Source organism: Pleurodeles waltl, chromosome 5, assembly GCF_031143425.1.
Source record: "Pleurodeles waltl isolate 20211129_DDA chromosome 5, aPleWal1.hap1.20221129, whole genome shotgun sequence".
In the NCBI taxonomy this organism is placed as follows: Eukaryota; Metazoa; Chordata; class Amphibia; order Caudata; family Salamandridae; genus Pleurodeles; species Pleurodeles waltl.
The window spans coordinates 51,178,451-51,191,830 of record NC_090444.1 but is presented as its reverse complement, the minus strand read 5'-3'; positions in this window follow the sequence as shown (position 1 = coordinate 51,191,830).

Sequence of the window (13,380 nt, the reverse complement as noted above, 5' to 3'; positions counted from 1 at the left end):
ACAGCGCTGCAGGCCCACTGGTAGCATTTAATTTACAGGCCCTGGGTATAGAGATACCACTTTACAAGGGACTTATAGGTAAATTAAATATGCCAATTAGATATAAGCTAATCATACCAAGTTTACAAGGGAGAGCACATGCACTTTAGCACTGTTCAGCAGTGGTAAACTGTTCAGAGTCAAATCGTCAGCCAAAAAGTCTCAGAAAAATAAGGAGGAAAAGGCAAAAACTTTGGGGAATGACCCTGTGAAAAGGGCCAGGTCCAACACTATCCAGCAGTAAGTCCCATATTTCCTGCGCTGCTTTGGGTGAAAGTGCGGAAGCAGAAATGCACCATAATTATTAATCTATGGTACACACACTTGTGGCAGACAAGTGTGAATGCAAACAGTCTTGCACCAAGGTGCAAGAGCGCCTGCATTGTAGTCAGAATAGCTTTTGTGCTGGAAGGAATGCCTTCCTTCACAAACACAATTGTTAGATGCTTAATACTCTTTGCATATGTGCGGCAGAATGCAGCACACATGGAAAGGGGAAGTGAAAATAGAGATATTTCTCCTTGTTACCCTAGCTTCAGGTAGGCACACCTATCTACTGCAAATACAGGCTTAGTGACGTTAGTAAATCCGAGTTTGCTTCAAAATACATGAGTGGATGCAGGTGAACGCTCATGCCAAAGCTGTGTGATGCCTCCCTGAACAACAAATTACTTTTTGGGAGACGTGTGACACACAACCACAAGATTTGTGTGGCTTTGTAAATCATGCCTAAAATTTTGCGGAATGGCTGTGCCAAAAAAGTGGTGCAACCATGAGGCAAAATGTTAGCAAATGTGAGCCTAAGTGTGATTGGCTTTCACCTTCCAACGTTGCAGAGGGGTGGGGTGCCTTTCTTTGCCACATGTGTCCCACAGGTGTTTTTCCAAAGCCATGAATTCTCTCGCAGCTGCTATCCCACTGAGAGTGTATACGTGCAATTGTCAACTGAGCACTGGGGCTGAGGTTTCAGCAGCAGCCCATGGCCCAGACTTAGAAGGTGAAAATAGGCGGGGAACACATGCAAAAATGGGGATGAGGTACTTCTAGAAGGAACAAAAGAGTTTCCTAATGTAGTAAAAAAAAAGGAAGTATGAAATGTTCTGTTTCACTGTGAAAAGGCTGTTTTGAAGGATCAACGTTACCCTATGTTAAAATGGCTACATGGAAAGCCCTTTGCAGATACAAAAAACTTGGGGCAGATTTATGAAAAGTGGCGCTGCACCAAGTGCATCGCTGTGAGAAGGTAGCCTCTTTCTAGCCTTGTTACCCCCACTTTTGGCCTGTTTGTGAGTGTATGTCAGGGTGTTTTCACTGTCTCACTGGGATCCTGCTAGCCAGGGCCCAGTGCTCATAGTGAAAACCCTATGTTTTCAGTATGTTTGTTATGTGTCACTGGGACCCTGCTAATCAGGACCCCAGTGCTCATAAGTTTGTGGCCTATATCTATGTGTTCCCTGTGTGATGCCTAACTGTCTCACTGAGGCTCTGCTAACCAGAACCTCAGTGGTTATGCTCTCTCTGCTTTCCAAATTGTCACTAACAGGCTAGTGACCAATTTCACCAATTCACATTGGCATACTGGAACACCCTTATAATTCCCTAGTATATGGCACTGAGGTACCCAGGGTATTGGGGTTCCAGGAGATCCCTATGGGCTGCAGCATTTCTTTTGCCACCCATAGGGAGCTCTAACAATTCTTACACAGGCCTGCCACTGCAGCCTGAGTGAAATAATGCACACATTATTTCACAGCCATTTTCACTGCACTTAAGTAACTTACAAGTCACCTATATGTCTAACCTTTACCTGGTAAAGGTTAGGTGCACAGTTACTTAGTGTGAGGGCACCCTGGCACTAGCCAAGGTGCCCCCACATTGTTCAGGGCCAATTCCCCGGACTTTGTGAGTGCGGGGACACCATTACACACGTGCACTACATATAGGTCACTACCTATATGTAGCTTCATAATGGTAACTCCGAATATGGCCATGTAACATGTCTATGATCATGGAATGGCCCCCTCTATGCCATCCTGGCATAGTTGGCACAATCCCATGATCCCAGTGGTCTGTAGCACAGACCCTGGTACTGCCAAACTGCCTTTCCTGGGGTTTCACTGCAGCTGCTGCTGCTGCCAACCCCTCAGACAGGTTTCTGTCCTCCTGGGGTCCAGCCAGGCTTGTCCCAGGATGGCAGAACAAAGGACTTCCTCAGAGAGAGGGTGTTACACCCTCTCCCTTTGGAAAATGGTGTGAAGACAGGGGAGGAGTAGCCTCCCCCAGCCTCTGGAAATGCTTTCATGGGCACACATGGTGCCCATTTCTGCATAAGCCAGTCTACACCGGTTCAGGGACCCCTTAGCCCTGCTCTGGCGCGAAACTGGACAAATGAAAGGGGAGTGACCACTCCCCTGACCTGCACCTCCCCTGGGAGGTGTCCAGAGCTCCTCCAGTGTGCTCCAGACCTCTGCCATCTTGGAAACAGAGCTGCTGCTGGCACACTGGACTGCTCTGAGTGGCCAGTGCCAGCAGGTGACGTCAGAGACTCCTTCTGATAGGCTCCTTCAGGTGTTGCTAGCCTATCCTATCTCCTAAGTAGCCAAACCCTCTTTTCTGGCTATTTAGGGTCTCGGCTTTGGGGAATTCCTTAGATAACGAATGCAAGAGCTCATCAGAGTTCCTCTGCATCTCTCTCTTCACCTTCTGCCAAGGAATCGACTGCTGACTGCGCTGGAAGCCTGCAAAACTGCAACAAAGTAGCAAAGACGACTACTGCAACTCTGTAACGCTGATCCTGCCGCCTTCTCGACTGTTTTCCTGGTGGTGCATGCTGTGGGGGTAGTCTGCCTCCTCTCTGCACTAGAAGCTCCGAAGAAATCTCCCGTGGGTCGACGGAATCTTCCCCCTGCAACCGCAGGCACCAAAGAACTGCATTACTGGTACTCTGGGTCTCTCTCCCCGGACACGACGAGCGAGGTCCCTTGATTCCAGCAACTCTGTCCAAGTGACTCCCACAGTCCAGTGACTCTTCAGTCCAAGTTTGGTGGAGGTAAGTCCTTGCCTCCCCACGCCAGACTGCATTGCTGGGAACCGCGTCTTTTGCAGCTACTCCGGCTTCCGTGCACTTCCGGTGGAAATCCTTTGTGCACAGCCAAGCCTCGGTCCACGGCACTCTAACCTGCGTTGCACGACTTTCTAAGTTGTCCTCCGGCAGCGTGGGACTCCTTTGTGCAACTTCGGGTGAGCACCGTTTCACTCTTCTTCAAAATGCCTGTTCCGGCACTTCTGCATGTGCTGCCTGCTTCTGAGAGGGCTCCTTGTCTTGCTCGACGCCCCCTCTGTCCCCAGACACAATTGGCGACATCCTGGTCCTTCCTGGGCCACAGCAGCCCGCAAAAACCCTTACCTCACGATTTGCAGCTAGCAAGGCTTGTTGGCTGTATTTCCACAGGAAAACACTTCTGCACGACTCTGCATGGTGTGGGGGATCCATGTTCCAAAGGGGAAGTCTCTAGCCCTTGTCGTTCCTGCAGAATCCTAAGATTCTACTGTCCAGTAGCTGCTTCTTTGCACCCTCCGTTGGCATTTCTTGGGCATCTGCCCATCTCCGACTTGCTTGTGACTTTTGGACTCGGTCCCCTTGTTCCACAGGTACCCTCAACTGGAAATCCATCATTGTTGCATTGCTGGTTTGTGTCTTTCCTGCAGAATTCCCCTATCACGACTTCTTTGTCCTTTGGGGAACTTTAGTGCACTTTGCACTCACTTTTCAGAGTCTTGGGGTGGGCTATTTTTCTAACCCTAACTATTTTCTAATAGTCCCAGCGACCCTCTACAAGGTCACATAGGTTTGGGGTCCATTCGTGGTTCGCATTCCACTTTTGGAGTATATGGTTTGTGTTGCCCCTATCCCTATGTGTCCCCATTGCATCCTATTGTAACTATACATTGTTTGCACTGTTTTCTAAGACTATACTGCATATTTTTGGTATTGTGTACATATATCTTGTGCATATTTGCTATCCTCATACTGAGGGTACACTCTGAGATACTTTGGCATATTGTCATAAAAATAAAGTACCTTTATTTTTAGTATATCTGTGTATTGTGTTTTCTTATGAAATTGTGCAAGTGACACTAGTGGTACTGTAGGAGCTTCACTCGTCTCCTAGTTCAGCCTAAGCTGCTCTGCTAAGCTACCATTATCTATCAGCCTAAGCTGCTAGACACCCTATACACTAATAAGGGATAACTGGGCCTGGTGCAAGGTGCAAGTACCCCTTGGTACTCACTACAAGCCAGTCCAGCCTCCTACAATCGCCACTTTTCTTGCACCCTTAGTGCCACTCAAACGCCACCATGTGTGCGCCGTATTTAAAATACGGCGCACCATGGTGGTAATTGGGGCACTAGCATCAGAATTTTTGACGCTAGTCCGGCACTTTGCAGGATTTGGGGTAAAACTTTTATGCTAATCCTGCAAAGCACCCAGAGGCTCATTGAAAACAATGTGATCCTCCTTTTAACACCTGCTCTGAGCAGGCATTAAAAATCCCCCCAAAAAGTGACGCTAAGAAATCTTTTAGATTTCTTTGTGCCATTTTTTTCTACGTCCCCTAACGGGTAAATGTGCCCTTTGCATACGTTATGTTTGGGGCAGGCATAATGTGGCACACAGGGTTACAAAGTGGTGCAATGCATTCATTGCGGCAATTTGAAAATATGGAGCTGCGTTTTTGGCCTTTCATTGCCACATTAGCATAACAAAATGATGCTAATGTAGCATTGGAATGTTGCTAGGCCCTCTTAAATTTGGGCCTAAATTCATGAGAATCTTTGAGGGTCATTTCTTCGGACCTTTGGCTGGCACATAGCTGTTGCAATCCTATGAGAATTCCTAAAATTGAGAAATCTTCACCTTTTCCTGTTAAACATTTCTAGCTCAGAAAACTAATGTCAGTTTGTAAGTTCCTCTGTTACAGAGATTGCAGTTGTGAAGTTTACTCTCTTTGGAGCTTATTTATAAGCAGTTTGCACTGCTTGTGTGTCACTTTTTGTGATGCACAGGAAGCACAGGCCCATACCTACAAGGCCATGAAAAGCCACTTTGGGTGGCTTTTCATGGCCTTGTAGATATGGAGTAAGGCAACGAAGTGCAAGTCGCTATATTGCCCTATTTTGCATCAAAGAGTTTTTCCACAGGCGCTGTGGTGGGTATTCCCATGCAGCACCCTTGGATTTTGATGCATTTCCAGATTTACAAGATTTTGTAAACCTTGAAATGCTTAAAAAAAACCACCTCCCCAGGGGAGGTGTAGGAGAGGTGCAATGAGGATATATATCCTTATTTCTCCTCATTTTTCCTTTTTCTGTGTGTGCTGCATTCTGCAGCAAACATAGTAAGAGGAAATTGCCTCCAGTGATTGTTTTTGTGCAGGAAGGTGTCCCTTGGTGCAAAGCTGTCTGTGTTGGTTAATGGTAGCAAATTGTGCACCAGTGCAGGGGTAATTCCTGCCCTTTTCTTTTGGCGCACGGCAGTTCAGCAAGAATCCTTGTGGCACTGCCCTGTGCCAACACCTTGTAAATGAGGCCCTTTGTTTTGGAGAATCACAGGATATTTATTTTTCCTCTTCTCTCATCCAAATCCATGTTTTTTTAAATTTTGCATTCATGCTATTGTGCAGTGAGAACTTTGTTCTGACAATAACAAGGAAGAAGGCACATAGTTCTGGCCTCTGTTTAAATCTCTGCTTTAAACTGGTTATAAACCTGTTTTGTTAAGCAAGACACAGTTTCCAACAAGAGGAACAAAGACCATTACACATGACAGGCATCATCGACAGCAGGAGAAGCAATGCATGGGTAGCAAGGCTGGCTTTAGCACCGATGGCGCCTAGTGCAATGGTCTTTTTTGGTGCCCCCCATGAACTCATTCTCAACGAATGCCCTCACTACCTCTCTCCAACAGTGCCCCTCATCTCTCCAGAGCCCCCTCTGGCCTACATTTACATTTTTTATAGCTCTACTTTTAGTTCACTCACACTCACTTCTCTGATCTGCACTGTACAAGTTCTTTGCAGCAGGCACAGTAACCCTCTACGCTACTTTATGATGAGTCACACCTGCCACAAGACACAATTCCAGTCTCTCACCAGCAGGAACATTAATCATTAGAGTCATCTTGACACTTTTATTGTTACCTGAAATGTGCAGGATGTTCAAGGAACTATTTTTATTACCATGAGTTATTTTTAAACACAGTGGCTCCACCAAGTTGGCACCAAAAGCAGCTGCACCAATCGCACCATCCTAAAGCTGGGCCCTGATGAGCAGTGACAATGGTGAGATAATTATGTGGTATATGTGGAATAAACCAACACATTAAATTTACTCTCAAGCTATCAGGATGGTATACATCTCTGCCCAGCAATAAATCAAGAGAGAGGGGTTACATCAAGTAAGCTGCCAATTTCGGTCCAGTGGATGGATTTCCACTCATAGGTTGAGGGCTAACTCCATCCCTGAAAGTGGACCAGGTTTCTGTGAGTGGGCGCCCTTCCACACACCCTCCTAAGCTGACAACGGAGATTCAGACCAACCCTATAGAACCACTAAGTTTGATTCTCAGAAACTCCGGGATTCTCCCTGGAGGTCATTCCCCTGCTTCCAAATACACTCTTAAAGATTCAAAACTGGATGTCCAACCACCATTTGAAACCCAACCCAACTAAAACAGAATGTCTTCTGATCTCACCCCCAAAATCAAAAATGGCAGTAAAAAATGTATGGCCAACTTTCCTACCTTCAAAGGCTGCCCTACCATTGTCACAAGTGCCATATCACTCAACCTCACCCTTGAAAATCATTTCAGTCTTCACAGCCACATAGCAGCCATGGCCAGCAGCACACAACACCAACTTAGAGAGCTTTGGGACATCAGACAATTGATGCCAGAACAAGATCTCAAAACAGTGGTGCAGTCTCTAGTTCTCTATAGACTAGACTATAGAAGTGCCCTTCTCTCAGGCATTCCCAAAGTTCACCTAGGCCCTGTGAGAGCAACACCACATTCTGCAGCATGCGTCATCCTAGGCCTCAAGAAATGTGATCACATTTACCCTGCCCTGCTAACTTCCAATGGCTCTTCATTGATGTGCAGGCCCAATTCAAATTTGCTTGCATTACCTACAGTGCACTGCACTCCTCCTCACTCCCTATCTAAACTAGAAACTGAAAATTTCTGGAGCAAATAGGGATTCCATAAATGCCCAGTCCCTGCTCTTGGACCCCCACCCACCTACAGGTGAGAATGATACATTAACTGGTCCTTCTCTGGTAGTGCCACTAGAGTCTGGGACTTACTGCCTCCCTCACTCCAAATAACCACCTGCCTAGCAACCTTCAAAAAGGACCTCAAGCTCATCCCAATGCCATGCCTGCGGGCAGGTGATGATTATTACAAAAATAAATTGCATCAGTTCATAACGTGCAAGCAACTTATTGGTTAAAACAGACTGTCTTCAGTCTGGTGATTTCGATCTTGCACATTAATTGGTTTCATTACTCCTCAAATATAATTGTTTCACAATTTACTCTGGATATCTTCTTGCCCAGGAACCCTCACTCCACCATTGGTTCCTGCAGGATGCAGGCAGGGTGAGTGTCACAAGGGTAATCATCTTGGCAAATATAGGGCATCACCAACTGGAGCAAAATGTGCAGTGTGTGCTGCTGCACCCTGGAATCTGGCTGCTTCTCTTCCAGCCCCTTTAAATTCTGGAGTTCAAATTTGTAGTTGCGAAACAATGTGACCTTCAGGCAAATATGCTTAAATCCATGTGTCACCCCATTCATGAAAGCCAAGGTGCCAGGGCCACAACCTACTTGCAGAAGTAGTGGGACGGTCACACACATGCACATGCTTGCTTCCACCCATCCCTAAGCAAACACAGGTGCACATGTGCACACCCACCCATTGACAAGCATTCACAAATGGATATATGCATACACATACATCCACCCATTGACAACCACTTTCACATGAATATACACACACTCATAGCTCACTCACTGATCAAAAATTACCATTAAGCACTTACCTGGATGGCTGCGGCAGAGAGGCATAACAAGTGAATGGTAGGAGGGAACAGCAAAAAAAAACTGCAAAGGAGCAAAAGGCTGCAGGAAGGCCTCCTCTCATAGGCTGAATCTTTTGAACGTCAGCCCATAGGAGAAGGCAGCAGGACCTTCAAAAGATTCAGCCTATAAGAGGAGGACCTTTCTTAACTTGTCACATTCTGCAAGACGTGCTGATCCTTCCTTACTCTGACAAGCTGGGAAACGGCAGTGTGAGGCTTCAGGGACAGACAGTCATCCGTGGACACTTCAGGTTTGAAATGTAAAGCATCATTAGTTGATTCCATCAATGACGTCCCCTACATCATCAGGGGAAGATGCTCACAGGGCTTTGCGGACTAATGATGTCATGGCCTTTTTCAGCCTAGTAAATCTTGGCTGCCTGGTCATTACTTCATGCAAAGGGCCTGGTTGCCTTACCTTGACTTGAGTGTTTGTCTGGTTAACCTTTGTCCCACATGACTTTCTCTACATATTGATTTATTTTAGCTCTGCCCACAGCCTCCGAGGGCCCCTCGTCTTCCCAGGACCTACTTAATGGAGGCCACAGAGCAAACCCATTGAGCAGGTCCCTGGCCCAGCTCTCACCTTGCTACTGTATCCCTCTGGCTCCTGTCTCCCCCTTGCTTTTTACCCCTGTTTTGTGTGTCCTCTCCTTGCTCTTCCCTCATTTTCACTGCTTTCTCCTTGCTTTTACCCCCACTTCTAGAATTCCAAAAATCCCTCAGGACTTGGTAGTATGAATGAATTCTGGGACCTTCAAGAGCCTGCGTACACTGTGGTGTGATTAGTCATTTACAAATCCTGATTGATTGATGTTCATCCCTGTCCAGTGGATGTATTGCGTTGTCTCTTGTTATGGTTCTACAGTCTGACTGCAGTCATCAGGCACTTGAAAGGGAAGGTTGACCTCCGGGCTGAAATACATGTTCCGGTTTATCAGTGGCTGATTCGTCAAGGTGGTAACACACACTGGCAGCCACAGCACAAATCATTTGAGTGCAGAAAGTCCAGCAGGATCAGAGTTACAAAGTTATGCTTCTTCACACAGTTCACCTCTAGAGCCCTGCTACTGGATTGGATGACCTCTCAAAGTGCAGGTGCCATTGGATATTCAACTTCTTTGCTGGGTGTCCCACTCACTGAGAGCACAGATAGGCTTCTTCTTCTAATCTCCCTCTACTCATGAGGGGCCAGGCAATCTCCTTCCCCCTCTGAGTAGCAAGGCAGTTGTCTAGGTGTTGGGTTATAGCGCCCCTTCCCTGCCAGACGACCTCTGTGCCGGACAAGGTAAGTCAGGCGACCGACAGGGGAGGGGGTGTGGGAGGGTGGGGGCTGTTGTGTGTGAGTGTTTGGTGTCTGCGTGTGTGTATGAATGTGTCTATGGGTGTGAGAATGCGACTGTGAGTGTTGTAGTGTATGCATGGTTGTATGCATATGAGTGAATGCATGTATCAATGTAGAAGTGATTGCGTGTTTGCATGTCAGTGTGTATACGTGTGAGTATGCATGTTTGGATGTTTGTGTGTATGCGTGCCTGAATGTGTTAGAGTATGTGTGAGTGAATGTGTGTCTGGATGAGTGTGAGTAGATGCGTGTCTGGAAGTGTAGGTGAATGGGTGTATGCAGTGTGCATGTGTGGATGGAGGGGGTGAGGGGCGTCATGTAAGTAGGGGGAGTGGAGGGTGGGGGCGCTATTTGAGTGTGGGGCGCTGTGACAGTAGGAGGGGTCAGGCGCTTGCTGGCGGGGTGGGGGGGGCCGTCTACCGGTGACAAGGAAGGAATTCCCTGTCACCAGTAGCCCTACCGACATGGTTTTCATGGCGTATTTATTGCAAGGTTATGGCTCTTTAAGCATGTTGTGATAATGCTGTGTCTAAATGGCCATAACCAAAATATTACAAAATATTACAAGTGGTTATCATCATGCTTCCTGGTTGGCAATTAGAGAACAGACAGGCTCTGCTTAGTAACTTTCTTGACTTTTACAATGAAATCTGCTGGTCTATCCCCCCTACTCATTCATGTACTAAATACACAACAATAAGGGTGCTACACTGAAGTGGAAAATTTAATTGAGTGGAATCAAGAGATGCAGCCTCTAGGCCGGACATCATTGGCAATTCCTTCCTCTAGGTTGGCAGTTGCTAGTGGGTCCGGTGTCTGGGCATTAGCGACTGAACCCTCATGGTGGCAACGCACTGGCAGCCACGACACAAACTCTCTAACTGTAGAACTGCAAGCAGGAAGTGAGCTATGTAGTTATGCTTCTTCACATAGCTCACATCTACAACACCACTACTGAAGACAGGTGACAACTGGACAACTAGACAATCAACTCCTTCTGCTGGGTGACCAACTCACTGAGGAGACAGCTACGCTTCTCCTTCTAGTCACTCTCTCCTCCTGAAGGGGCAGACATTCTCCTGCCCTCTCTGATAGGCAGGTAGTCTTCTAGGTGACAGGTAGATGCACAGCTTCTCTAGAAAGTTCTTTGGGTATTCCTTGAAGTACTTTTTCCTTGCTTATGATGAACTTGGAAGTGAAACAAAGTGGAGAGTTTTTGAAACCCATGTTTGTCCTTTTTTCAGATGGGAGTGTAGATCCACTTTCTAGGGTTTCTGCACTCATTTGGGGTGGTCAGGCTATCTGTCACAAATGTGATAGATAGCCAGTCCATCGTATTACATCCCAATTGGCTATAATGTGATTGCAATACGGCAGACGCATATCAGTCACGTTTGTGACGAGTAACCCCTCTCCAGCAAACTCTAAATCATGCCTTTTGTCTCTGTTTGGGTAGCTTTAATGCATCTAGATGGTGGAAATGTGCTACTCATGGATCTTCATGCCCACAAAAAACAATTCTTATCTTCTTGGCTCGTAAGGTCATAAATTGTAAGATCTCTGCCCACCACAATCTCATATGTATTGCTCTCTTCTGATAATCTATCAAGTCAGGTGTCACATTGAAAATTGCACTTATCAAATGAAGGCTATAAATCTCCCCCTGTCATCCTATTTATTATTTTTCAGTATTGTCAATATTTGGTCATAATGAAACTAACCCCCCCCCCCTATGTATTGTTCTCTTAAAATCTGTTAAACTGGCATTAGACTAGTAAATCTGCCCCCCTTCTCCCACCCCTATCCTACCCGACAGTGTGGGCACCTTCACCAATGATTGTTGGTCTGGAGTTAGAATAGTAAATATGCTCGCATCCCAATGTATCCCTGTGAGAAATTGTTCCTTTCGGCATGATCATCCAATTGTTTTGACTGATGCTACTATAACCTTGACCCTGCACTGGGACACTCCTAAACAGGCCCCAGTGCATGTGCTCTGACACCTAACATGTGGTTGAATTGTCTAACTCCTAAATGGCATGTTTAACTTTGCTAAGAGACCATAGTATATGGTACAGAAATACACCATGGAAAGTTAAATCTCATGGATGGACTTTAGCACATATTGTGTTGCATTGTAGTCGCGGGTACAAGTCCCCTCCAGCGCTTGCTGGTGAGAACATCTCTGGGTGTTAGCAAGGGCAGCATCTCTCATGAGATGTCCCCTAACTGTCACCTTCACCACAGCCCACAGAACCTGGGGGGAAGAGTCCAAGCTCTTATTGTTGGCCATGTAGGCAGAAATGTGGGTGTGTAGTTGGTCCTTGCCCAGCGGCGAGTGGTATTGTGATGTGTTTAGGCGCCATGGTTTACACCCTGGAGAGGCAAGGCCCTAGTCCAGCACCAGGAAAATAGGGGCATGGTCAGATAATGCAGCCTTCAATATCGGGGACTCCCTGACCAAGGGAACCATTTTGTGGGAAGTGAGTAAGTAGACTAGCCGAGACTGTGTCCCGTGGACCGGTGATACAAAGGTGTACTCCCGATCGAGCAAGTGTGAAATATGCCAGTGGTCTATCAGCCCATGGTCCGATAGTATGGTCCATAGCAGTGCTTTTTCCGCGTAGTTGTCGATATCCAATCTGCCTGTTCAGTCAAGAACCGAGTTACGAACCAGGTTCCAGTCCCCACCTAGGAGATATTGGGAGACTCCCATCTCCGTCAGGAGACGATTGAGAAGTAGGAATAATAGACGTTTAGAGCTTGTAGGCGCATACATGAACCCAGCACATATTGAGCGATCCCCGAGTCTAAGTTTGGTGAGGATATAATGGCCTTCTTGGTCAGACCACATACTTTAAATTGTAAGGATCTAAGGAGAAGAATCGCAATCCTGCATTTGAGCGTGGAGCCTGATCGCCCAACGAAGATGGCCGTCTGCCACTATAGAGCACCCGACCCACCCAGTCTCGGTGCAATTTCTCTGATTCTAAAGGGGAGAGGTGTGTTTCCTGCAAAAGGGCAATATCTGCATGTTTGGATTGCAAATAGGACAAGACCCTCTTTCTCTTAATATAGTGCGTAAGGCCATGAACATTCCATGATATGGTCTTCAATGGGAGGGTAGTCCCCATTTCTGGAGTGGGCATAAGGGTCCACAGAGACAAAATAGCTGCTATCAGGTCCATGAGACACGGAGTGGCGGCCCAGCCTCTCTTGGTCAGAGTAAGGAGTAAAGAGGGGACCTGTGGTTTTACTGGGGAAGGACAGACCAGTCAGAAAAGAGAAAAGATAAGGAAGGGGAAGAGGAAAAGAGGGAGAGGGCGGAGGAAAGAAGCAGAGAGAGAGGATTAGAAAGTAAAGTAATGTAATGAGGCTCTCAGAAAAAAATGGGAGAGGTAGTCTAGGTTCAGTTCAGAACCAAGAGAGGAACTTCGTGTAAGCTAAATCCTGTTGATCCACAGGTCTAATCCTGTGAAGCCTGAAGACTGGGTGTGCAAGGGGGGAGGGGAGCCGACGGAAAGAATAGCTAGGGCAAGTCAAGGCCTACATAGGGGAGGAAAGGGGCAGGTGAAGGGTGGGGGAGAAGATAGCATGCATTGTGAGGGGAGGTAGAGGGGTGTGCATCTTGAGGGGTGGGGTATTACAAGCAAGCTTGCACAAGGATATCAGGGTCATCAGCAAGGGGGAACGACATGTAAAACGATATAAACATGTGGCGTACTGGCATTGGCCAAGGATACCGAATAGCAATACCTCCTGACCACATGCCAACAACAGAGTTTCCCCTGTGTTCCTACCTGGACCTATGGAGCGGGAGATATGTGATGTCGATAGCCATAAAGATCAAAGGGCCTG